This window comes from Notamacropus eugenii, chromosome 2 (assembly GCF_028372415.1).
Source record: "Notamacropus eugenii isolate mMacEug1 chromosome 2, mMacEug1.pri_v2, whole genome shotgun sequence".
Classification (NCBI taxonomy): domain Eukaryota; kingdom Metazoa; phylum Chordata; class Mammalia; order Diprotodontia; family Macropodidae; genus Notamacropus; species Notamacropus eugenii.
In genome coordinates, this window is record NC_092873.1 from 94,850,009 (window position 1) to 94,878,002 (window position 27,994).

Sequence of the window (27,994 nt, forward strand, 5' to 3'; positions counted from 1 at the left end):
AGGAAGGAAGTAAAGTTAATCTGGAATTCTATATCACTTCTTTCCTGAGCCCTTTGGGTCCAGGAATCTTGGACCTTCTCAATGGAAACAGTTTTTCCAAGTTTGCCTGTCTCCTGGGGTACGTGTTCCCTGTTCTAGGTGATGCAACAGTCTCATAGATCCAGGTGGAGGTAGCTTTTGACTATCAACGGCTTCTCAGAATTAAAAACATTTCATTTGGCTTGTTTCCTCTCTCACCTCACTTCTCGGTCAGTAATAATGTGATAGGCTGCTAGGGGGCGCTGCAGTGGATAGAGTGCTGGGCCTGGAGGCAGGAAGTCTCCCCAAGTTCAAATCTGGCTTCAGACATTAGCTGTGGGTCCCTGGCCAAGTCACTTCACCCTGTTTGCCTCAGTTTCCTCATCTGTAAAAATAAGCTGGAGGAGGAAATGGCAAACTACTCCACTATCTTTACCAAGAAAACCTTAAATGAGGTCACAGAGTTGGAACAATAACAATAACAGGACATTTACATAACATTGTAAAGTCTGAAGAGTCCTTTTAATATGTTACCTAGTTTGAGCCTTGGCCCTGAAAGGGAAGTGCTACTGCTTGAGAGTTAGGTGATCTGCCAGTGCTCACAGGCTGAGCCAGGAAATGAACTCCAATCTTGACTCCCAAGTCTCAAGAGTCAGGGACTGATGCACTAGCCATTTCCCACATTGCTGACAAATTGATATTCCCAGATCACACGTCTGATCCTAGCATTCTCCATTGCCTTTAGGAAAAAAATACAACATGATTTTACCATTTAAAACTCTTCATAATATGGCTGCAGACTCTAGTTCCAGACTAATTAGACATGAGTCCCTTTCAGACTAATCTATATTTTAGCTAAATTGACCTTATCAGTACCTTCATCTCCCACCTCCATGCCTTTGCAAAGGCTATACGTCTCTATATCTATACCCTTCCTATCTATCTATGCCATTGGTCCTCTTGAGAATGATAACAACCCCATGTTGGAACTCCTAACCTCTTTCTAGGCTCAGCTCTGTTGCTACCTTCTAGAGGTCTTTCTTGATTCCCCCAGTTATTTTATTCATTCCCTCCCCAATATTTTTATTTTGTTTATATCCTGTATTCAGTTCTCTAAATATGTGTGTCTCCTACCTCCAGCAGAACGCAAGCAGGGAAGGTCTCATTTCTTTAATCCCCAGTACCAAGAACAGTGCCTGAGTCTTAATAAATATTCATTAATCAGTTGATTTGCTGCAGGAGCAACTCCCACAGCCTGCATTTACATTAGGGATTCTCAGTGATTTCAAGTATCAGGACCCCTTTTGAACATCAAAAAAAGTCACATCCCCTTGTGCCAAATATTTGTGGTTGTCATGTCTGATTCTATGTGACCCCATGGACTCCACCACCTTCGAAAAGATATTGGACCATTCCATTTCCTACTCCAGTGTGTTTGTATTTTACAGATGAGGAGCTGAGGCAAATAGGGATTAAATTAATTATCTAGGACTACGAAGCTAAGTGTCTAAAACTAGATTTGAACTCAGATCCTCCTGACTCCAAACTAGGTGCTCTATCCACTGCATTATCAAGTGCCAGATATATTGTCCTATTAATATTTGTAGATTCAGTAATGCTTTTAACTTAATTTGCATTTTATTAATTAGAATAACTTCAATTTTTTTTATTATTTTTGACCAGACCTGTGATTTCATCAGTGCATGGAGCTCTTAATGAAGAAATTCCACTACCAATGTCAGTTGGCACCTGCTTCTCCACTAGAACTCTTAAAACAGATTCCTAGCGCACTGAGAGGTTAATTCAGGCAGTTAACAAGCAATTATTGAGCACCTACTATGTGCCAGACACTATGCTAAGTGATGGGGGCTACAAAGAAAGGAAAAAGACAATCTCTGCCCTCAAGGAGTTCCCAGTCTAAAGGAGGAGATAACATGCAAACAAGCTGTAGGCAGGATGAATTGGTTAAATGACTTGACCTTGAGCACATAAGCATAATAGCATCCATGTACCTGTGTGTGTGAGGCAGTCTAGGGCTGGCATGATTTCTTATCTGTGGCTTGGCCTGTGGTTTCTTGAGCCTTTTGCAAATATTGCCACTACAGCCCATGATTAAGATCGGTGAAGGAGCAGGTTCAAGCATTCCACAAGACTGAGTACTAATTTGCTCTAGGCTTTTGTTAGGGTCCATGTAACAGATCGCACTTAGTTTTCAAGGACCAGTCTAGCTAAGTAGCAAGAGAGTTTCTTGCCACTGAGTTAGCCACCAGCTGATGAAGTTTGGGGCCCTGACAACCTATGCAACCTAGGTATGAGACAGCAGGCCTTGGAGCTTTAGAAGAACAATGAATAAATCTCCAAAATCTCTTTTGTAACTTAATGGTAGACAGAAGACCATTACCCAAATGCCTAGAGTATGTGACAATGGGTCCTGAGTAAGACTTGGCTGATCAGCAAAGACTCCAAGAAGGAGAAGGTATTTATTCTGGTTTGATTTTTGAGGCAGTCAGACCCCAGGGTCACACAGCTAGTAAGTGTCTAAGGCTGGATTTGAACTCAGGCCTTCTTGACTCCAGGGCCAGTGCTCTATTCACGGCGTCACCTAATTGCCCCTCACATAGTTATTCTTGATCTGGGCCTTAAATGATGGACTTCTATTTTCTCAACTCTAAAATGAGAGGTTTGGATTAGATGTTCCCTGAGGTCCCTGTTACCATATAAAGAGCGGTAGTCATAGAGTGAGAGATCCTGAGGTTAATTCTTATCTCTCTGATGTTTATTAGCCGTGTGACCTTGGGTAGGGACAGCTGGATGGTGAAGTGGATATAGTGCCAGGCCTGGAGTCAGGAAGACTCATCTTCCTGAATTCAAATCTGGCCTCAGACACTTACTAGCTGTGTGACCCTGGGCAAGTCACTTCACCCTGTTTGCCTCAGTTACCTCATCTGTAAAACAAACTGGAGAAGGAAACGGCAGATTACTCTAGTATCTCTGCCAAGAAAGTCCCAGATGGTGTCACAAAGCATCGGACACAACTGAACAACAAAGACCTTGGGTAATTCAACTTCTCTGGGTTGTAGTTTTCTCTTCTGTAAAATGAAAGGGTAGCTCTACATAGCTTCCTGAATTTCCTTCCAGGTCTAGTCCAATACAGAGGAAGTCAAGGCAGGGGTGACGGTCCTAGTGAGCAGTGGGATAAATGGAGACAGGTCATATTTCCTTGGAGTCACTTATCTTGTTAGATTTGGGCTTAACTTGGTTCTCCAAAGGGTAGAGGAGGGACCGGGGGAGAGGAAGGCGGGGGGGAGCATTTCTTGTAAATGTTGCTCATCTATTTCAACTGCTCCTCTACTTCTTGGAAAGCCCCACCACAAAGGACCTATCGAGACCAGAGTGTTAGAGCAGATAGGGCCTCATCTCCCCAATTCATTTCCTGCTCAAACTCGTATTGCTGAAAGCAAAGGCTGCACTGGCCTCCTAGCTCCGCTGAGCCCTAAAGGAAATGAATGCAAGGAGCTAAGGGTCCCCTTGGCAGGGAGGAGGGGGAACCCACCTAGGCAGTCACCCAGGATGCCAGTTTACAGAGCAAGGCTTGGGCCAAGTTCCTCAAACCTCATTTCTGGGGGAAAAGAGGCCCGGCAACCAAGATAGGGAAGGAGAGAAAGCTCCTGTTTCTCTAAGAGTGAACACAACTGGTCAGGGCCCCATCTGGAATGCAGGATTCTGCAAATGGCAAAACAAAGAAAAAGGCGGGAAGACCAGAGAATAGGGGTAGGGCTGAAGCACCATGTGTGGGCCAGTCCAGGCAACCTCTACCTGTCTCTGGATCCCTCAGCCTCCCTGAAGCAGCTCCCTCTGACCCCAGCCTGCTTTCCTCTGTTTTCTCACCATCCCATCCTCCCATAAGCCCTTACAATTTGATCAGTGCTTTATAGTTCACAGAGCACTAAAGAAGAACTTGCATTTATGTAGTGCATTCATTTTAGTAAAATGCTTTTTTTTAACGTATTGCTTAATTGACGCTTATTTATTTAATTGAGCCTCATGGAAATTCTTCAAGGGAGGGACTCAGGGAAGATTATCCTCATTTTATAGATGAAGAAACTGCGACTCATGGGATCCTAGAAGCGCAGATTTAGAACTGCAGGGCAGCTTCTGTTCAGTCATTTTTCATTTGTGGTCTCTTTGTGACCCCACTTGGGGTTTTCTTGGCAAAAACGCTGGAGTGGTTTGCCATTTACCTTCTCCAGCTCATTTTTCAGATGAGGAAACTGAGGCAAGTAGATTTATGTGACTTGCCCAAGGTTACACAGCTAGTAAGTATCTGAAGCCAAATTTGGACTCAGGAAGATGAGTCTTCCTGACTCCAGGTCCGGTACTCTTAACTATTGTATCACCTAGCTGTCCCAAGGGAGCTTAAAGGCCCCTAAATGCAATCTCTTTTTATTACAGATGAAGAAACTGAGGCAATTAAGACTTATGGTTAAGTTGACCCAGTCTTCATAGCTAATAAGTGTCAGAGGGAGCCTTTGAACCCCAGGCTTCCTTAACTACAACTGAGGCAATCTACCCAGTATAGTTCAGTACATCATATTGCCTTTCACATACATAAGTTCACTTGGTTCTCACAGCAGTCCTGTGAGATAGGTTAAGTCAACAAGCATTTATTAAGCACCTACTGTGTACCTGAAAACACTGTGGTGATATAAAGAAAGGCAAAAGAAAAATAACTAGGTGCTTACAAGATAAAGTAGAGATAACCAACTGAGGGAAAGCACTAGCTGCCTTTGGTTGGGTAGATATTGAACCTATTTTATAAAAATTGCTAAGGAGCATCTAGGTGGTGTAGGACATGGAGCACCGGCCCTGAAATGTGGAGAAGCCGAGCTCAAATCCAGCCTCAGACACTGACTAGCTGTATGACCCTGGGCAAGTCACTTAACTCTGATAATAATTCACATTTATCCAGTGTCACTGGCCTCTTTGCTGTTCCCTGAACAAGAAGTTTCATTCCCAACTCCAGGCATTTTCATTGGCTGCCCCCCATTTAAGGAATGCTCCCCTTCCTTATCTGTATCTCCTGGCTTCTCTGGCTTCCTTCCAGGCCAGCTAAAATCCCACCTTCTATAAGAAACCATAACTGATCTCTCTTAATTCTAGCGCCTTAGCTCCATTAATTATCTCCAATTTATCCTGTGAATGAGCAGAGTCTGTTTTATGCCTTTTTTGTACGCTCAGAGATTTGAACAGTGCCTGGCATATAGTAGGTGCTTAATAAATGTTTATTGTCTGGCTGACTGCTTTACATTTATGAAGTACAACATTCCCTCACTTCATCCTTACAACAACTGTAGATTTTGTTTTAGCCATCAGTTTATGAATGAGGAAACTGAAGGGAAGAGAGATGGAGCAACTTCCTCAGTCCCCTCTCTAGTGAGTGACAAAGACAAGGCTAAAATCCAGGTCTTCTGGGCTCTGGGCTCTTTCTGTAGCCTATGCTGTCTCTCCTAACCCTTTGCTTGCCTAGTCTCTGTCTTAGTACCAAAGACAAGTAAGGACAATAAACATTCGTAGATGTAGAGAAAGGAAAGGCTGCTGTAGGCTAGTGTGGCCAGGGAAGGCTTTCTGGAAAAGGTAGGATCGCAGCAGAGAGGCTGCTGGCAGAGGGAACAAAGACAAAGAAAGGAGAGATGAGAAGGAATGGTCAGAAGAAAGAAAGGAAACTATATTGTAAAGTCAAGTAATCCTCAAATGGCATAGTCTGGAATGCCCTTACCACCCTGATCATTCTCCTCTGGATGGAATCCAACTTGTCTACATCCTTTTTCAAATGAGACATACAGAAGAGAAAACAGTAATCCACCTGTGGATTAATAAATGGTTAATTCAATACTGTGGCAGCTAGGTGATGCAGTGGATAAAGTGCTAAGCCTAGAGTCAAAAAGACTTATCTTCCTGAGTTCAAATCTAGCCTCAGACACTTACTAGCTGTGTGACCCTGAGCAAGTCACTTCACTCTGTTTGCCTCAGTTTGCTCATCTGAAAAATGAATTGTAGAAGAAATGGCAAAATACTCCAGTACCAGAGTCTTTGCCAAGAAAACCCTAAAGGGGGTCAGGAAAAGTCAGGCAGGATTGACGATGACTGAACAACAACAAATTAAAATTAATTCTGTCAGGAATCGAGGGCTCAGAAAGATGATCAATGAAAGCTAAGCTTGGAAGCTTAGAGATCTCCTATGTAGTGGGTCTCCAAGAAATATCAATTGAAAAGAGTTTGACTCCAGAAAGGACCAAGGCATGTTAACTAGTCAAAGAGAATATCAAAAGCCTGGTTTGAATTCTAAAGCTCCCATTCTAACAGTTATTCATGACTGGAAGCTTAGAAAATTCCTTCCTGCACCCCTGAGGAAATTATCTGAGCACCACTGGCTCCTAGTGAATTGGTTACAACTAAAGAAAAGATGGGGGGGGGGGGGCATCACATGTGTGTGGGCATGGATTGGGGAGGGAGAGGAGAGAATGGGGCCTCAGGGAAGTCTCCTTAGTTTCACCAGTACACAAGGATCTTGGTCTAGGGACCAAGTCCCCTTCTTTTTGCTCATCACCATCCCTGTGAACATATGTAGTAGTATTTTGATTTCTATTTGGCTTCTCCCAATTAGACCTGGGTAGCTTGAGAGTTTAGGAGACTGAATCTGGAATGTATAGCTTTTCTCACCCAATCATGACCTATGCGCGCGCACACACACACACACACACACACACACACACACACACACACAAGATTTTTTTTCTAAACATTCATTTTTAAAAATTTTGAGTTTCAAATGCTCTCCCTTCCTCCAGCTCTTCCCTCACCCATTGAGAAGGCAAGCATTATGATAGTCATTATACATACACATGAGATTTTTGACCCACTGTTGAAAAGCAGCAGTAAGACTTTGTGAATTGTGACTTTGTATACCTTGGACATCAATTCTTGGATTGAGGGCAGAAAGCTGGGAGATAAGGAGGAAATATTTCATTTGATCTCCCCAAGGGGAAACATCCTATTGACCTCCATATTGATATGGGATCCTCATTAACTTTCACTTTAAAGGAAAGGATAGGGACTAGATCTGTGATTTCATTGACCTAGGGAATACCAGGGAAGTCACTGCAGGCCAGAGTCTTCTCTGCAGCATCTAGTCTTAGAGAGTTGTCTAGAGCAGCTAGTGACTTGCCCAGGGTCAGCCCGTCAATCTGTGTTAGAAGAGCAGCCCAGATCCAGTTCTTCTCGGCTCCCTAGTCACTACATCATGCCACCACTGTCCTCTTCTTTCTGCTTTCACCACACTTCATCTTCATTCATAAATTGCTTTCATCTTGAGTTACAGAATCTCAGGCCCTTTAATGCAATTGATAACTGAGAAGGAATGCCCTTTGTAACATCCCTGTCTGGTGCTCATCCACCCTTCCCTGAAGACCTCTAGTGATAAAAAAAAAAAAGTCATTGCCTTCAGAGGGAGGGCATTCTTCTTTTTACTAATTACTAAGCTTTTCCTCCTATGGATCCCAACACTGTCTCTGCAGCTTTCACCTGTTGCTTCTAATTCTGTCCCTCTAAGGTCAAGCAGAGCAAGCCTTTTTCTACACAAAAGCCCTTTAAAAACTTTAAGACAGGGGGCAGCTAGGTGGCGCTGTGGATAGAGCTTGCTCTGGAATCAGAAGGGTCTGAGTTCAAATCCAACCCCAGACATTTATTAACTATGTGACCCTGGGCAAGTCACTTAATTCTGATTGCCTGCAAAAGAAAATAACAAAACTTTAAGATAGCTATCCTGAGCCCTACTCAACCAGGTTTGATATCATTGAGTTCTTGCATCTCATCCTCCAGTGGCATGGTCTCGCCATCCTAGTCCTCCCCCTCAGGTTGCAGTTGGTTTGTCAATATCTTTTATAAAATGAGGCATCCTGAAGGGAATACAATACTTCACCCGAGAGTGCAAAAACCCCCAGCCAAACTTTTGCTTTTTGTAATGTGCACTAGTATTACATTAACTTTTGCGGGATGTCACATCATACAATTGATTCTTATTATCCTTGACTCCTATCTCTCCTTCACTCTCTATACCATCAGTCCCCCAGTCCCTGCCATCCTTCCTCTGCAGTGTCTGCTACCCTCTTACTTTAGGTGTTCATTCCCTCAGACCTAGACCTCTGGAGGGGTATTCAAAAGGTCCTGTCACCTTCAGCTACTGAAGTAGACTTTGATAGACTTAGCTTTCCTCAGCAATGCAAGAACCTAAAACAACTCCGAAAGACTAGCCTCCCCCACAGGGAAACACCACTGAAGGGGGCTTGAGCTGATGCCATTAGAGAAGAGAGATCCTCTAATGCCCTCTAGGGTCCTAGAGGGGATGATATGATGGTCTGGCTCTAAGAGAGTGGGACCAGAGCACATCCACTACATATAGATTTCACAAATTCTGTGACTTCATCAGTATAGAGAGTTCTAGGACTTCTACCAATAAGATTTAACCCTTTCTCTGAAACTTATAGTCTTAGAGAGTTGCCTCTAGTTAAGTGATCTTGCCCAACAACAGTCAGAATGTGTCAGAGGCAGAAGCTAAATGTGTATTTTCCTAACTCTGAGACCAGTCCTCTAGCCACTATACTATATCTTGTCATTACAATTATATTTTATATTACATTGCAGTATAATATGGCATAGCATAATATAATGTGGAATACAAGAAGTATGTTATTTTGCCAAGGCAGAGACTTCCTAGCATTGGGAGCTTCACCGCTGAAGCATCTTATAGTTGTCTGTGACTTAGTGGAAGAATCCTAAGGAGTAGTCTGAGGCTCACAGAGGTTAAGTGACTGACTGCTGGTCATACAGCTAGTGTCAGAGGTGAGATTTGAACCTAGGTTCAAACCTACCTTGAGCCTTATACATTTGCCTTTTAACTAGATCACTTTTTTTAAAGTTCTCTTTGTATTACCCATGGTCTCTACTAGAATTCTATGACCATAGAATATACTTAGCATAACAGGAACTAGTCCTGGAAGAATATAGTTCAGCCCCATACTTTATGGAGGAAGAAATGGAGACAACTTGTGCTAAAACAAGTAGCAGTTAAGACTGGATTTGAAACCAGGTTGTCGAAGCTCTATGCCATCTCTACAACACCAAGTTTAACAAATGCTTGTTAGTTTTGAATCCTGCTATAGGTTCTTGGGTAAGGACTTTGTTAAAAGTTAGGTCACTTATCATCCCAATGTGTTTTCTTCTGATAAGCACTCCTGTTCTTTTCTTTAGGCCTTTAAATTATTGCGTCAAGTGCAAATGTAACTGGGTATTTTGTAATTGCATTTGGTGATTCATTTTTAGTATGATTACTAATAATTCATTAAAATTCATATGTTAAGATCATAAAAATGGGAAAAGAACCCATGTGTATAAAAATATTTATAGCAGCTCTTTTTGTGGTGGCAATGAACTGAAAATTAATGGATTCCTATCAATTGGGGAATGGCTGAACAAGTTGTGGTATATGACTGTAATGCAATATTATTGTGCTATAAGAAATGATGGGCAGGTGAACTTCAGAAAAACCTGGAAAGAGTTATATGAACAGATGCTGAGAGAAATGAGCAGAACCAGGAGAACATTGTGCACAGTAACAGCAACATTGAACAATGACTGACTTTGATAGACTTAGCCCTTCTCAGCAAAGCGAGGACTCAGTAATCCAAAAGACTCATAATGGAAAATAACATCCACATCCAGAAAAAGAAATATGGAGTCTGAATGCAGATTGAAATATACTATTTGCTCTCTTTTTAAATTTTGTTTTGTTTTCTCTTTCTCATGGCTTCTTTCATTCATTTTAATTCTTCTACACAACATGATTAATGTGAAAATATGCTTAATAAGAATGCATATGTAGAGCCTATATTGGATTGAACACCATCTGGGGGAGGTGGAGAAAATTTAAAACTTATGGAAGTGAATGTTGAAAACTATAAATAAATTAATTTGTAAAAATAACATTCACATTTTTTAAAATCTGTGATTTTCAAAGCTTTTCTTTATCCTTAGGTGTTACATGTTGGGATCAAAGTTTTTTTATTTTATTTTCCATCAAGGGAATACATCTCTAGTTTTATCTTAAAAGTCAATTACAAAGTAGGATTTGATATATAGTCACCTCTCAATTACTCATACTAATGGAGGGAGAAGGGATAGCAATGATTTAGAATGGCAAATAATAAAAACAATTTATATTTGGATTTTGGATTTCCTTTTTCAGCTATTTAATGATTGATTACCTGCTATGTGCCTAATACTACGGAAGGTCCTCTGAGGATATATAAAGGAGAATATGACATAGTCTCTATTATTAGGAAGTTTAGAATCTTTGGGGAGATAAAGTTTACACAGAGAAGATGAGTAAAACAGCAGAATTCTTTTCATGGTAGCAAATAAACAAAACTGGGGGAGACCTGTCAGTTGGGGAATGGCTGAACAAATTGTAGTATATAAACATTTATATAGAATATATAATAAAATAATATAATAGATAATATATAATGATAATTATATACAATACATATTATAATATATAATAATAGTATGTAATAGACACAATAGAATGAGACTGTGTCATAAGAAGTGATAAAGGGGACAATTTCAGAGAAATCTGGGATGACTTGTATAAACTGATGCAGAGTGAAATGAGCAGAACCACAAGATAATTTCTCCCTTAATAACACCATAAAATTTAAGGAAAGTGAAAACTTTGAAAGACTTAAAAACACTGATCAAAGCAATGATCAACCATGGTTCCAACAGGAAAAATCTTGCTCATCTTCTGACAGACAAGTGTTGTACTAAATACACAGAATGAGATACACATATTGGACTAGGCCAATGTGAACTTGTTTTGGTTAACTATGAATATTTGTTTAAATGGGTTTTGTTTGTATTTTTCCCCTAACGGAAGGGGAAAGAAAATAAATGCCTGTTAATTGAATGTATATGTGCATATATAAACACATATACACATATGTACACACAAACATACATGTACATATATGTACATAATATTTGTAGAAGAATATCACAAAATACCAAGTCAATAATAACCAAATTACCTCTAAGGTGGATTTGGGGGTCAGAAGACCTGAGTTCAAAATCTGATTCTGCAAATTGCTAACTTTGTGTCCTTGGGCAAGTCACAATCTGGTCCTCAGATTCTTTATCTATAAAATGAGGGGGTTGGAATAGATGATTTCTGAAGTAACTTCCAGCTCTAAATCTATAATGTTATGAATATGACAAGCAGTCCTTCCAATTCTAAGTCTATATAATTCTGAGGGTTAACATATGTGGTACAGACTATAAGTACTATGGGCATTTAGGAAGGGGAAGGATGTTTGTTTGGTAGAGTCATTGTGGGGTAGTCTTGTGTGTGTGTGTATGTGTGTGTGTGTGTGTGTGTGTGTGTGTGTGTGTGTGTGAAGTTCTCAGAATTCATATCAACCCGAATAATGAAGATCAATTGTAGAAACCCAATTTGAAAGGAAGGGTCAGGACCCAGGGGATAGCCTCCTAACTGCTCAAGGACTTCTTTCAAGTTTCTTCCAAGATGAGGAGCTTATAGACTTAAGAAGTATGGCCTATCAAAAGTGAAACAAAGATTTGTTGACCAGACCCCATGAACCTGACCCAGGGTGCCAATTCTTGAAGCTTCATGGAGTTAAGGAAAAATAAAGGGAGATACAGTCCACGTCCAATTTATAGCCAGGTTGGGTTAGAATATCAGGTTGAGGTTTCATCTCACATCTCCGAATTGGCAACTATGTCAAAATACAAGAATGTAAACAACAACTACACAATTTTTGTCCTCAAGAGTTTATAGTCTAGTGGGGGAGAGGGAAGACCCCACATATCATGATATGTAAATAAATAAGCATAATACAAGAGAGAATGTGATGGATCAAAGGAGAGATACACACAAAGTACTCTAGGAATATGTGAGGAGAGAGGTGACTTTCAACTAGGAGGATAGAGCATCTGAGCTGAATATTGAAGGCAGAGGTTTTCAACAAGGGAGAATAAAAAAGGGGTTCATTACAGATATGAAGGAAGGATGGGCCAATAAAGATCAGAGAGCAGCAAGCAGTCCATCTTGACTGGAATATATATTGCCTGAAGGGTGTTAAGATGTTAAAGAAGGCTGGTCTGGTTGGTTGGAACCAGACTATAAATAATCTTAAATGCCAAGTTGAGTCGTCTTTATTTTACCCTATAGGCTATAGTGAGCTTCTGGTAGTTTTAGAGTAGGATAGTGATTTTAGTGCATTAGGAAGATTATTTTGGCAAATATTTTAAGGAGGTACCTGAGAGAGATAAACAGACAGAAAGAAAGACTCAGAGACAGTAACTAAGATGGAGAGAGAGAGAGAGAGAGAGAGAGAGAGAGAGAGAGAGAGAGGAGAAAGGGAGGGAGACAGAGACTGATAGAGAGAAAAGGAGGAAGAAGGCAAGGAGAGAGACACAGAGAAAGAGGGAGAAGAGAGAGGAGGAAGAGGAAGGGAAGGAGACAGAGAGAAAAGAAGAAGGAAGAGGAGAGAGATATAGAGAAAGAGGGAGAGAGAAAAAGAGAAAGGGAAGGAAAAAGAGAGAAAAGGAGGAAAAAGAGGGAGAAAAGAGGAGAGAGAGGGGAGGAGAGAGAGAGGAAAGGAGAGAGAGAAGAAGAGAGGGGGAGAGGAAGAAAAAGATTGAAATAGAGGGAGAGACAAAGGGAGAAAGGGAAAGAGAGGTAGAAAAAAAGGGAGAGAGAGGAGAGAAAAAAAGAAAGAGGTGGAAGCAAAAAAGGGAGGGAGAGAGAGGAACAGAGGGGGAGAGGAGGAGAAAGAGGGCAAAAGAAAAGGAGAGAGAGACACACACACACAGAAACAGAGAGAGAGAGAGAGAGAGAGAGAGAGAGAGAGAGAGAGAAATCCCTATTTAACCTACACCAGAGCAGTAGAGTTTAGCCCTGAACATGGAAAGACAAATAGCCACCACGAGGTAGATGATTTTTTTTTTCACAGAGGGATCACACTCTATAAGTGATTGCTGGCTACCTGACTGGCTTAGCCTGTTCACAGGTTCATAAAGTCATAGGATCATACACTTAGAAATGGAAGGGATTTTAGAGGTCATAAAATCATAACCCCTTCTCTTACATACAAAGAAACCAAGGGTCACAACAATTAAGCACCTTGCTCATTGTCCTACAGCCAGTGTGTGAAGGAGGTGTCTGAGGACTTCAGACTTTGTTCAGTAGTACTGCTCTTTAACTCCAGCCTGGGAGAGAGAAGCAGTGTGGTATGACGTACTGTTATGAGAATCACATCTTGCTTGACATCTGAAGACCTAGACTGAGTTCATAATGTTGCTTATTACTGGAAGTGAGTCACCAGGTCCAAGATATAGTGAGGAGAGTACTGGATTTAGAATCAGAGTACCTGGGTTCAGATTCTGTCTGTTACTATGTAGGTGACACTTGACCACTCAAGCACAGGTTTTCCTCCTCTATGAAATAAGAGGGTTTCATTAGATTATCTCAAGGTCCTGACAATTCTACATCCTACAAGCTTCCCTGAATCTATTTTCTTCCCCAAAAATGTCTTAAAATTAAGTCATGAGATTAAAATGAGATAATGAGGGGCAGCTAGGTGATTCAGTAGACAGTGTCAGCCCTGAGTCAGGAGGATCTGAGTCCAACTCTGACCTCAGACACTTGCTAGCTATGTGATCCTGGGTAAGTCACTTAACCCCAGCTGCCTCCAAAACAAAATAAAACAAAATGAGACAGTGTATGAGAATGTACTTTTAAAAAAATGTCACCAAAATATAAGGCCCTATTATTACTCCTAATTAATTTTAAAATAATATTTTGTTTTCCCCAGTTACATATAGACATATTTTAATATTCACTTAAATTTTTTTGAGATCCAAATTTTCTCTCTCCACTCTCCTCCTCCCTCCATGAGATAGTAATTTGATATGGTTTACACATACCTAATTAATTTTTAAAAATACATTTCATTAACATATTTTTGCATCACCTACATTTCCCTCTATACTTTGCTTCTACCTCCCCTAAGAGAGCCATACAATATAGCAAAGAATTTTTTTTCTATGAAAAAGAGGAAAAAGAGAACAAAACAAAAGCAATCAATATATTGAAAAAATCTGACCCTAGATTGCTGTGGTTTCTCACATCTTTTCTCCTAATTAACTTTTTTAATTTAAAAAAATTTTTATTATAAATTTGATAATCGTCAACAAATATTTCAATAAACAAGGAACAAAACCAAAAATTGCATATAAAATGACATTCTATTATGTACTATTTAAAATACATATTCAATTTTAAAAAGTTATAGCAAAATTCAGCCTTCCTTCCCTTTTCTTGTATGTGTCCTCTTCTGAACTTTGTTTTCCATGTATTTTTAACGTTTTCCCATAAACTCATTCTCCTCAAGCCATTTTCTTCTTGGTCTACACCATCTTTTTTTTTCCCTTTGGGTTTTCATATCCCTCACCAAAATAGATAAATTAAATGTTTTAATGTTTATTTAAGGAGAAATCTGTAGCTGACCAACATAGACAAATGGTTTCTCCTGTCAGTCTGTCCAGATAACAGCTTGCCCCTTGCAGTAAACTTGCCCAGGGATGGATTCGGGGAAAGGTAGATGATGCTCTTTACCCCTGAGTGACAAGCTCTCTAACCTGACTTTCTAGAAAGGCTCTCATTTTCACAGAACCAGACCCATGCAAAACGATAGAGTAGGAGGAAGATAGGATGCCTAGAGCTGTCCAGGCTCTGCCGTTTACTCGTTATATGACTTGGGCCAAGTCACTTAATGTCGATGGGCCTCCGAGTGGGGATAATAATGGCACCTGCTTCCCAAGGATATCATGAGGATCAGAGGAGCCAACACACGGAAAGCACTTTGCAAATTATAAAGTGCTATATAAATGCTGGCTATTGTTTTTGCTATTATTATATTATTACCACTCTTGTTGTTAGGACTAAAGCCCTAGGCAGAATGGTTAATGCTGTGATGGAATTTTAGGCCTCCAGTAAGTAAGCAGGATTTTCCAAAGAGGGTAGGGAGATGGAAAGGCTTAAATCTTGTCCCTTAGACCACTCAATCCTGTTAGCATCTTTACATCCATGCCTAGCTCTACTCTTCCTTAGATTCCTGGAGCTATCAAGGACTGGGGACGTCCTCCGTCCTGGTCCCTCACGTTACCCCCCTCACAGCTTGTGATTTCAGTGACAGCTTTGGCCCTGGAGTAAGAAGGACCTGAGTCAAATCCAGCTTCAGACACTTACTAGCTGTGTGACCCTGGGCAAGTCACTTAACTGTGATAGTCTCCCCTCCAAAAAAAGGGTAATTTCTCCTTTTAAATCTAAATAACAACACAGTACAGCAGAAATAGCGGTCCTTTTGGCTTGGGTTCAAATGCTTTCTCTGCAATTTATTATCTATACCAAGCCTGCACAGCGTATGGCCCACAGTCTGCCAAAGAATTTTGGGTGGCCAAGAAAATGTAGAGGATACAAAAGAAAGCAAAGATGTAACAAGGAGTTTGTCTGTGCCTCATTCAACTTACCTTCCACTAGTTACTATTGTGGCCAGCATGTAACTCGGTCAGTGGGTTGCCACTGCACACTCTCTCCTGTTTGTTACATGACCTGCGGCAACTAAGCATCTTCAGCCTGTCTCTAGTCTGAGAGCAGCGAAAGTCGTATCTTTTCGCTATGCTTTCGCTTGTTACTGTGTTCAACAGGGACAGAGGAATGCAGCCACAAGCCAACACAGTTAAAGCCCACTCTTCTATGAGTGGCAACAACATAAGGGATGCTTTCCCTCCCTTGCCACGTGGCCATCCTCCACGTTACAGGAGTATCTGGCACTCTCTCCAAGGTCGGACCCTCTCAGTTCAAGAAATGGAAGATCGAATCAGAACATAGAGTGTTTAATCTGGAGTGGACAAATAGATACTTGTTTACTTACATGAGAGACAAAATATTGTGCCTTGTTTGCCCCGAAGTAATAGCTTTTTCCAAAGGATACAATCTTTGTCATTATTTCGAATCAAAACATCCTGACTTAAGCAAATTGGACACCAATGAAAAACAAATTAAGGTGTCCAAATTGTTGAAAAATCTCAGTGGGGAACAACAGTTTTTCAAGAAAGTAAACAGAGAAAAAGAGGCAGCTACCAGGGTTAGTTTGCAGATCTCTAAAGAAATTGATTTCAAACATGATTCTGGAGTACCATAAACTGATGGCTGACATGAGGTGTAATGGGTCCTATTAATTAAATGTGAACAGTAAGAAAACCTGAAAAATATATTAAAACTTGTACTGCTTAGCAAAGCAATTTTTAATATTAATGTGATTTCATGATAAATGAAAATCTTAATAAGTGTAATGAGTTGATATTAATTGAAATTTCTATTTTTAAAATTTTGATTTATTTGCAAAATAGTTTAATCATTAATTATATCTTTACTTGGAAAGGGAGTCCCTAAAAACCTATCTGTGGCCTATTTAATTTTGACCTCTACCTAGTTCCAAGTTATGTGGGTCTTATCTATATCCTAGAAAGTCACTTATACCCTCTGAGCCTCAGTTTCCTCAACTGAAAATGAGGGGTTGAATTGTAAAGTAAAGGGACTGGCTCTAAATTTGTGATCTGTAACTTTTTATATTAAAATCATGTGGGGGGCAAAAAAGAATGGATTGTCTTTGGGAAATTGTGCAAGTGCTTTTAACGACCTCAGATATTTTGCAGAAACAAAGACCCAACTTCTAACCATTGGTATTCCTCAGGTGAGGTGTATATGTGCGGCCAATCATTTAATATCATAGTTTCTGAAGAATTAAAGAGCAGCTGGAGAGTCAAATAGTTACAGGGAGTCCGGAAGGTTCAAGTTCAAATTTTACCCCTGACACACGTTAGCTTAACTTAGTGAAAGGAAGGAAATAAGTGCACAGTACCTGTGCTTTTGTACAAATATCTCATTTGATTGTCAGGATCCTGCAAAGTAGGTGCTATTATTATCCCCATTTTGAAGTTGGGGAAACTGAGGCACACAGAGGTTAACTGATTTGCCCAGAGTCACATAGCTAGTAAGTGTGTGAGGCTGGAGTTGAACTCGGGTCTTCTTGACTACAGGCTCAACACTCTCTACACTGTACTGAATGCTTGCCTCTTACAAGATTAGTGACCAAGCCCCTTACCTTCTTAGAGCCCTCAGGCAACAATTTAAGATCTTAAGCTAGCAGAGGAGTCCTCCCTCTGCACCCCTGAAGGGAGTTTCTAAACTCAGAAGTTCCCTACACTTAATGAGAGGTCTAGAACAAAACAAAATCACAATGTGCAAGAAATTGAGCTTAGGCTCACAGGCCCAAGATGAATAAACCCTCAAAGTCTATTCACATGTGGTTCTCTGTACCTAGGACAGCTAAGTGGTGCGGTAGATAGAGTGCTGGGCCAGGAGTCAAGAAGACTCTTCTTCTCAAATTCAAATGTGACCTCAGACATTTACTAGCTGTGTGACCCTGGGTAAGTCACTGTTTGTTTCAGCTTTCCTCATCTGTAAAACGAGCTGGAGAAGAATATGGCAAATCACGTCAGTTTCTCTGCCAAGAAAACCCAAATGGCATCAAAAAGACTGAACGATTGAAGAACATCTCTGCACCACCTTGTGCCGTGATGTTCAAGGATTTTCATCAAAGGGGCACATGATTAGATATTCCTATACGTATTTAGTCCAAATGAATTTTTTATTACTAACAATGGGGAAGTTCAGTCTGTGAACCCTCCAAAAGTCCCTTTATAATCCTGTTTCTAGGTTTGTATCACTGATAGTAACCCTTAGTTTCATTTTTAGCTGTTTCATGAAAAAAATAGTCATCTACAGAGCCAGGTGAACCCAAAAAATCTCATTGTTTGACCACATAAACAGAATTTCCTGGCTATCAGGTGCTACATATTGAGGGGTTTTTGGTTTGGTTTGGTTTTGGTTTGTTTGGTTTTTTTGCTGAGAGTTTCCCAGGGAGAATTTAAAAACTCTAAAGTAAGGGGTTGCCTACCTATTAAAGAATGTCTAAATAAAAGATGTATATGAATATAATGGAATAAGAGTTCAACAAAAGAAATGACAAGATGGACAGTTTCAAGGAAACCTGGGAAGACCTCTATGCAGAGTAAACTGAACAGAAATAGAAAAATTATATATATATGTATGTATGTGTGTATATACACACACATACACACAATATACATATGCATGCATACATACATACATACATATATAAAATTTAACATCATAAAAAAATAAACTTTGAAAGACTTGAGAACTTGAATCAATGTGGTGGCCAACCAAAATTCTAGAGGACCGATGGAGAATGAAGCACACGAGCCCATTTCCTAACAGAGTGGTGATGGACTCAAGATGCTGAATGAGATATATATTTTTTCAGAAAGTGCCAATGAGAGGATTTTTTTTCTCAACTATGCATATTTGTTACAAGGGCTTTTGAAATTTGAAATCAGAAATCTCAAAGGTTATTTTCTCTCTGCCTGCTTTTCTGGCATCTCCTCCGCCTCTTCTGGTAGGTTCCCTTCATATGCCTGTTATCCTTTCTCATCATCCTTTCACCCTCCCTAACCTCCAACTCATTCCTTAAGATGAAGCGACCTCTAGAACGAAAAAAAAAAAAAAAAAAATGAGATTGAGACAAATTCTATTCCTGGACTGCCACCTTGTGTCCACTAAGAGAACTGCAGCACCCTCCAATTCCTTCTCTCCCTTTATCATAGCCTCATAGGTTTAAGCTAAGACACCTCATTAGACCGGGGTTCGAAAGCCAGCTTACTACTTCCTATCTCCGTGACCTTGGGCATGTGACTTTCTAGACCTCAATTTCCTCCTCCACTGCCTCCCAATGATCTTTGAAGGGACCAAGAGGAATTTTCATGGTAAAGCATTGTAGGGGTGAATTTGAACACTGCCTGTACACTAATATTCCTTAATGTTTCAGGAAAAGAAGATACAGACTCTGGACAAGGAGGTAATGCTGGATTTGAAGCAAAAGGACCTGAGTTCCTTTCCTGGCTTTGCTATTTACCATGTAGAATTTGTTGTTGTTCAATTGTGTCTCACTCTTCATGACCCCATTTGGAGTTTTCTTTGCAAAGATACTAGAGTGGTTGACCATTCCCTTTGCCAGCTCATTTTGCAGATGAGTAAACTGAGGCAAACTGGTGAAGTGACTTGCCCAGGGTCACACAGTTAGAAAATGTCTGAAGCTGGATTTGAAATCAGATCTATCTGACTCCAGGCCTGGCACTCTACCCACTGTGCCACCTAGCTGCCCCCAAACTTACCAAGACACGTTCTCTCTGAGTTTCAGTTTTCTCACTCATAAAAAATATAAGGTTAGACTAGAGGGCTTCTAAGGTCTCTTCAAACTCGAAATCAATGATCCTCTGATGGTAGTCTGTTGAACTCTAGGCTCTTTGAGTCGAGATGGTTGAGTTTTCCCTCTGAGAACCACCCAGCCTCTCCTCCCACCAGTGACATACCTACTTGAATGGCTTATAGACTCCGTTTTTGCTCAGCCAGAAGGCTGGCTGGCTGGTATAGTGACCAAAACACCAAAAAACCTGGGTTTGATTCCTGATTCTGTCTCTTTCTAGTAGTGTGACCTTGGGGAAGACAATTCCCCAGTCTGAACTTCAGTTTTCTTATTTGCAAAATGAAGAAATTTGGCTGATGATTTCATACTCTAAATGACACGATCAAATGAGATATTTGTAAAGTATTAGAGCCTGGCACATAGTAGGTGTTGAATAAATTATAGTAGGTATTAAATAAATGCTTATTCCTTCTTGCTTTCTATTAACAAACATTTATTAAGCTCCTACTACGTGCCAGGCATGTGCTAAGTGTTATTATTCAGTCTTGTCCGACTGTTCCTGGCCACATTTGACATTTTCTTGCCAAAGATACTGGAGTGGTTTGCCATTTCCTTCTCCAGCTCATTTTACAGATGAGGAACTAAGGCCAACGAGGTGAAGTGATTTGCCCAGGATTTTCCCACAGTTAGTAAGTGTCTGAGGCTAGATTCGAACTCAAGAGGATGAGTCTTCCTGATTCTAAGCACAAGACTCTAACCACAGCACCACCTGGCTGTGCTCTAGGCATAGAAATACGAAGAATGAAATTACCTTAGGACAGGAAGTGCATCTTGTCAAAACTATGAAAAAAATCTAGCCTCATATTTTACATACCATAGGTTCTTAGTATTTATTGAATTGACTTCAATGGACTACGACGCCTTGATCTTCTAATTGATTTCCTTTAACTTTTTGGCACTCAAGTGGGGCAAGATCCAATTCAACAGACACTATTAAGCAACTAGCACTCATAAGGCACCTTGCTAGCATGGGCTACGAAGACAGGTGAGATGAAAGCCCTGCTCACAAGAAGCTAGAAAACTAGCAGGGGGCAGGGGCATCACAATTGATTTTCACCCTTCACTTTAAGTATAAGAACTTGCTGAGGTTTTAATGTGTCTACTCCAGATACTTTATCAGGTGTGAAAGCTTCTTTCACTGAGTCAAAGAATCAATCTCTAAATTAAATTAGGTTTTATTGTAATCACTGATCCCTTTATTGGGTGTAAACTCCTCCTTAGTTGGGTCAAGAAAGCAAAAACATGATTGGTCAAGAGAATCAGTTACATTCCTTGAACTGTCAGGTCTCTAATGGACCAGTTCAGATGAAACAGTGTTCCAATTTGGAGTGGCTAATTTTGGGATTTGGAGCTGTAAGCCAAAAGCAGATCCCTGAAAGAGAATCACATTTGGGGTAGAGGAGAGGGAACTTTCTCTCCTCCTACATCGTGGGAGATACTAGAACAAAGAGAGGTGTCAAGGATAGATGGATGTAGAAAAGACAAGGAAGGAGTTAGCTTCAGGACGCTTGACCCCCTCCCCCATGGCAACTAGAAGCTGCTGGCTTTAGACTATAGAAAATACTTATAAGTCCTGAAGTAACAGAGGTTATGATTAGTCCTTTGCCATATGTATATCCTGGACATCCGCGTCACTACCGTCATGCAGTTCCTACGGACATTGCACATATTTGTGAGAATTTGTGAGTACCCCAAGTTTGGGGGGGAATGTTTTGTACCAACTCCTTTAGCTATATCGCTTTAGTAAATGCTTTTGTTAAAGCTAAGTCTGCTAGCTGAGTTTTGATGAGGAAGATGCTGATGGGGTCTCGGGATCTACAGTGTTAAAAGTCTAACCTTATACAATTATCCTTTGAACCTGAAAGTAGCAGTCTGAGCATCCAACCCAATGTTTGAGTGCATGTTGGGGATACCCAAGAGGGTACACAAGGAAGAAGTCTTGACAAAGTATTCTTAAAAACTTAAGGAAGGAGCATCAACAGCACAGGAGAGAGAAGTATGGCAGGGGAGGCATGATGAAAAAAGTAGCATCAGAATTGAAAACAAGGAGGGACTTGAGAGATTGACATGGTTGGGGTAGCATAGCATTCCAGGGATAAGAGAAGGAGTGAATAAAGGCAAATAGGGGACAGAGCAAAATGAGAATAGGATGAACATCTGGTATCTAGTTTGGCTAGAAGACAGAAGATGTGAATAGGACCAATATAGGGAAAGACTGGGCAGGCACTTTGGAATCAGATTGTGGAGGACCTTGAATGGATTGTACTTTTTTGGATAGGCAATGGGGCATCACTGAAGTGTTTGAATAAAAGAATGACATGGTCACAGCCATGCACTAATAGATTACTCAGTCAGTAGTGTCTTAAAAATGAATGAAAAGAGGATGAACTGGAAAGAGGAAGACCAGGTAAGCCACTATTACAATAGGATAATAGGTCAGAAGAAATGAGGGTTTGAACCAGAATGGTCATAATAGGAGAGGAAAGGAGAGGATGGCTAGTAGAGATATAGTGAAAGGGGAGCCCTCCCCAACAAACCAGGAGCTAGCAACTGATTGGATATATGGGAGAGGGAGAGCTGAGCCCATTGGTTCTGTATTATTTCCCTCTGTCCTCCTCAACATTCTTAGGGAGAGTGATGTCAAGTTAAAATTAACATCACAAGTCCTCTTGAAGAAGAAAAAGGGGAGCTATCACCAAAAAATCTAGGAAATAATGGCAGCCAGAGGTGTTTATATAAAAGAGGGGGCTCAGGGAGCAGCCCTCCCTCCCTTAATAATTGTGGGATATTATGGGATAAGTGTATGGATACAAAGCCTTTATTCATTCCTTTTGGAGGGCCCAATTTTGGAGCTGGAACCATAAGTGGAGGGAAAAATAAGTCCCTGAAAGAGGATCTTCTTTGGGGTAGAGGAAAGGGGACTTTCTCTTCTCCTATATTATGGGAGATACTGGAACAAAGGCACACAGAAAGGACAGATGGATGCAGAAAAAACAAAATAGCTGAGGAAGGGGCTTGCTTCAGGAAGCCTGATCCCTCATGGGAGATAGCAGCTGTCGGCTTTGAACTAGAGGAACTAGAGACACATTAACACTTGAGCAAGTCCTTATGCTTAAGGAAAATCATTTGTGTGTATCTGCCCTGCTGCCTCTTAATTCTCTAGCTCCTTGTGAGCACGGCTTGTGTGTCACTTGTCTTTGTAGCCCATCTTGTCATTCCTTTGTCCAACAATCTTCAGTGGTATCCCATTTTGCTTTTGTTCAGTCGTTTCAGGTGTCTCTGCCTCTTTGTGATCCTATTTGGGGTTTTCTTGGTAAAGATATTGGAGTAGTTTGCCATTTCCTTCTCCAGCTCATTTTACAGATGAGGAAACTGAGGCAAATAGGATGAAATGATTAGCCCAGGGTCACACAGCTAGTAAGTGTTTGAGATCAGATTTGAGCTCAGGAAGATGAGTCTTCCTGGTTCCAGGCCTGATGCTCTATTCATCGTATGCCTTAGTTGCCCACATCCTATCGCTTACTCAAAAACCAATGTGGATTCAAGCCCCATGTTTTGTTTATATTTTTCGGTTATTGTTGTTAGCAGTAGCTAACATTGACGGTGAGTGCAAGAACAGCGCGAAGATCATTGACTTAGAAGTCAGAGGACCTGCATTCAGATCCCATTTCTGATATGACTGAGGTACCATTAGCAAGTCACTTATCTCTCTGGCTTCAGTTTCCTCATTTGTTGAATGAGGGGGTTGGACTGGATGTTTGCTTCTCCATCCTTTGAAGCTTCCCCCTCCCCCATCTTGCCCAACCACAAGGACCTGGGCCCATTTACTTACAGGCACACTGTCATTGGGAGCAGACTCTTGCTCTAGTTAATGGGGTTTTCTGGTTGAGTGAGGAAAAGGCAAGGGGACAACTTTCCACTGATCTAATTCCATTCCAATCTCTCCTTCTTTCTTTCCATCTCTAAACAATTAAGGAAGGAAAACTTTGTTAACCTATCCAGAATGATTCTTCCAATAAAAGTGTCTTCTAGCCCCCCACATGAAAGAAATCTAGGCCTGACTTTTTGGGGAGAGTTGCAGTGGAGAACTTGCGGCCTCGAGGCCATGTGTCCCTCTAGGTCCTCAAGTGGGACCCTTTGACTGAATCCAAACTTCACAGATCAAATCCCCTTAATAAAACAATTTGTTTTGTAAAACTTGGACTCAGTCAAAAGGCCGCATGTGACTTAGAACTTAGAAGACCACATGTGACCTCAAGGCCACAGGTTCCCCTCCCCTAGTTCAGAAAAAGAGATCTCTGGGAAATTCCAGAGAGCTTGAGACGCAAAAGGAGAAGAGTCAGTTAGAGCTGGGAATGAAATGTCTTTGAGACTTACTGGGCCTGAGACACAAAGGGGTGAGCCTTGAGAGGAGCCAGAGTTTCTGGTGGATTCCCATTCCCTGGACCCTTGCCATACTCTCAGCTGATGACCCTGCCAACACATATCACTCTCAGGAGGAGGCTGCCTCAAAGAGCAGCTCCCTCTTACAAGCTACTCTTAGTCCTTCTCGCTTGCAAATCTCCCAGGAGTCTTTCTCCCGTTCTCTCTTCCACCCCTCTTGCCTCAGGAAGTGGTGGCTCTCCTGAGGGCCAAGGTCCTCTCAATTCTTAGGACTTTATCCTCACCCATTTCCTCTGGCAGTTGGCGTCATTAATTATCTCCACTTGCTCATCTTCATTATTCCTCTCTTTCCTGGCTCATTCCTCTCTACCTGCAAACATTCAGAGTGACATCATGTTTGTAAAGTATAGTGCCTGGCAAGTAGTCGGCACCATAAAAGTGCTTGTTCTGTTTCTCCCTCCACCCTAAAACAAAAATAGTCAAAACTCCCCAAATCCAACAACAACAAAACTTTAAAATTTTTTTCCCTTGACCCTACAATCCCCTCAAGCTATCATCCCATTTCTTTTCTCCCTTTGAACACCAAACACTTTCAACCAAAGACATGGCCTCTTTTTTCTCATCGCACTCCTCAAACCCTCTCAGTCTGTTTTCTATCTCCATCGCTGCACTAAAAGCACTCTCTAAAACCAAAACAAAACCATCAATTACCTTCTGAGAGCCAAAAATCCAATGGTCTTTTCTCAGTCTTTATCTCCTGGACGTTCTACAATGCCTTACGCTGTTGCCAGGGTCAGTGATGAGTCCCACATAGTGTACTAGAGAGAGTGCTGGACTTGGAGTCAGGAAGATTTGGGTTCAAATTCTGCCTCTGAGGCTTACTAGCTGCATGAGCAAGCCACTAAATCTCTCTAGTCCTCAGTTTGCTCATCTGTAAAGTGATGGGGTGGATGCTGACCTCAAAGGTCTTTTCTAGCTTTAAATCTACAATGTTATGACTATCCCCTCCACATGAACTCCATGAGTCTGACCAGAATCTCTGAGTTGGAACCAATCTCAAAGGCTATTGACTTGACCAAGAATCCCATCCTTAACAAGCCAGTCATCTCTTCTTTGCTCATCGTTCCATGAGTGGGAACCTACTCTCTCTCAAGCAGCCCTATTCAGTAAGAAGTCTTTCCTCTGCTTCAGACCTAAACCTGCTTTTCTTCAATTTTCATCTATTTTTCCCAGTTCTTTCTGGGCCAAAAAAAAAAAATTCCCTCTTCTGAAGAATGGTCTGTCAAATACATGAAAACTGCTATCATGTCACCCCAAGTCTTCTTACCTCTTCATTACGCATGCAGCAGCCACCAGGAGATCAGTGAGTAAACAGTAGAAAGAATCAGTCCTTAGATATCGGAGGTGTAAGTTGCTTTTCCAAGAATGTGCTCTGGTCCTTACACGTGGGCCACCTCTGTGTGACCTTCACAGGTGTCCACTCCTCCCCTTGATGGCATATGTGTTTGTGGGACTACAGTATGACCCTCTGTTATGATGAGGGAAATGCTCAATTACTACTTTCCTTACTACTGCCTTTCATTAAATGCAGTTCCTTTGAACTGTGTCCTCTGGCTGGCTGGAAGTTAGGGTTTTGACTTTAAACTTGGGGGACCTATGGTCCATATGTGGGAGTCGGGGGAGAAAGGAGCCCGAGGTGCCACCCATGTTTATTTCATTTGATCTTGTAATAAACACCACCATTGCCCCCAGTACCCATGCTTGTAACTGAAGAACCATTTCTGGCACTTTTATCTCCCTCTTTGCATACATTCAATCAGTAATCAAGGCCTCAGTAATATCTCTCACATTATCTGGATTCACTTCTTTGTAATCATGGCCCTGCTCTACTTCAGGATCTCATTGCCCTTCACAAGCTTTTAAGTTCTGGCCCCTATATTTCCTAACTGTAGGAAGGTGGACAAATCATTTAAACTCTTTGAATCTCAGTTTCCTCATCTGTAAAATGGGGATTTTATTGATTCCCTTTCTTTAAAAAATAGGGCAGCTAGATTTCACAGTGGATACAGCACCAGGCCTGAAGTCAGGAAGACCTGAGTTGAAATCTGACCTCAGACACTTACTAGCTATGTGACCCTGGGCAAGTTCCTTACCCCTGTTTACCTCAGTTTCCTTATCTGTAAAAAAGAGTTGGAGAATGAAATGGCAAACCACGCCAGTATTTTTGCCAAGAAAACTTCAAATGGGATAACAAAGAGCCAGACACAAGTGAATTTTTAAAAAATCAGTACTCTTCTTTGTTGTGAGGAAAGTATCTTCACTAACCTTAAAGTACTCTATATGAACTATTATTGTTCCACTGAAGTATGACCTTGATATCACATTGGGGTGAGGAAATGATCCTGAGTTTGTGGAAGTTCTGCCAGGGCAGTACAACATCTGGAGGTCTTGCTAATTTGAGAGAGTTTTCAATAGGAGCCCAGTGTTGGCCACTCTTTCAAGGCCTTGCCTGGGTAAGTTTTGAGAGGCCCATCACTAGCAGGTGATGAATTGGTTTTGGTCAACTTATGAAACTGTCTGCCAAGGGATAGAGGAACTACAATGGGCAATATTGGAGGGAACCTCCTCCCCCATACAAATGAAATCATACATTTTTAGGAGGCAATATCATTACGTTGCCTAGAATACTGCAGTGATTACTGAAGGGTATTCCTGACAACACCCTTCTCTGCATCCCCAAACTAGCCTATATACTATTTCTTCATTAATCTTCTTAATGTGGAAGTCTAATAACATGCCATAGCAGCTATTCAAAACCCTTCAATGACCCCCTCCACCCCCAATGTTTTTTTTTCCCTTTCCGCAATCAGGGGTAAGTGACTTGTCCAGGGTCACACAGCTAGTAAATGTCTGAGGTCAAATTTTAACTCAGGTCCTCCTGCCTCCAGGGCTGATTCTCTATCCACTGTACCACTTAACAGTTCCTTACTTTCCAAATAAAGTTCAAACACCCAATCCTTTGGCATTTAACATGCCACCTCTTCCCCCTCTAATCTGCCTCCAACCTACCTTCTTACCATATCTACATTCTCACATGCTCTAAACACCAACTCTAAACGCATCCTACCTCCACACCTTTATTCATGCTGTTTCCTACACTTGGAATGCCCTCCTCCATGATCACCTTTAGCTGCAGATATTCTATCCATTTTTCAGACCCCAACTCAGATGTTACTAACCTCTCTGCATACTTCTGATCTCAATCTCCATTTGCTTTCAGATATCTCCAACTGGATGTCCAGTTGGTATCTTAAACTCAACATGTTCAAAATAGACCTCATTATCTTTTCCCCTAAACCCTGCCCTCCTATTACATTTCCTATTTCCATAGAGGGCAACATCTTTCTCCTAGGCCCTCAGGCTCACAATCTAGAGGTCATGCTCACCTCACTGTCTCTCATCCCTCATATCTAAATTCTTGCCATGGTATGTCAATTTACCTTTTCAAAATCTCTTAAATACACCCTTTTCTCTCCTCTGACATCACCACCATTCTGGTGAGGGCCTTCATCTCCTCCCACCTGGACCACTGCAATAGCCTGCTAGTGGCTCTGCCTACCTCAAGGCTCTTCTCACTCCAATCCATTCTCCATTCAGCCACCAGTGATTTTCCCAAATCACAGGTCTGATCATATCACCTGCCTACTCAATAAACACCCATGGCTCCCTATGGCCTCCAAGATCAAATACAAAATACTCTATTGGACATTCAAAGCCCTTCACAACCTAGCTCCCTCCTGCTTTTCCAGTCTTCCTATACCCTGCTCCCAGACATGTAGTGACACTGGTCTCTTGGCTGTTCTACAAACAGGACTCTCTATCTCTTGGCTTTGGACATTTTCTGTGGCTGCCTCCCTCCATGCCTGGAATGTTCACCCTCCCCAATTCCACTTTCAGACTTCCCTGGCTTACTTTAAATCCCAACTAAAATCTCATCTTTTACAGAAAGCCTTCCTCAACTCCCTCTTCATTCCAGTGCCTTCCCT

General features: G+C 41.3%; 1 long non-coding RNA gene across 1 annotated transcript; it reads right to left on the reverse strand.

Moving 5' to 3' along the window:
- Nucleotides 1-26: 26 nt before the first annotated feature.
- Nucleotides 27-27,941, reverse strand: LOC140526046 (uncharacterized). Its single transcript, XR_011974219.1, has 4 exons — nt 25,276-27,941; nt 24,233-24,318; nt 23,398-23,527; nt 27-757 (listed from the first exon to the last, which is right to left on the reverse strand). It is a non-coding gene; the product is annotated as an uncharacterized lncRNA (long non-coding RNA).
- Nucleotides 27,942-27,994: the final 53 nt, after the last annotated feature.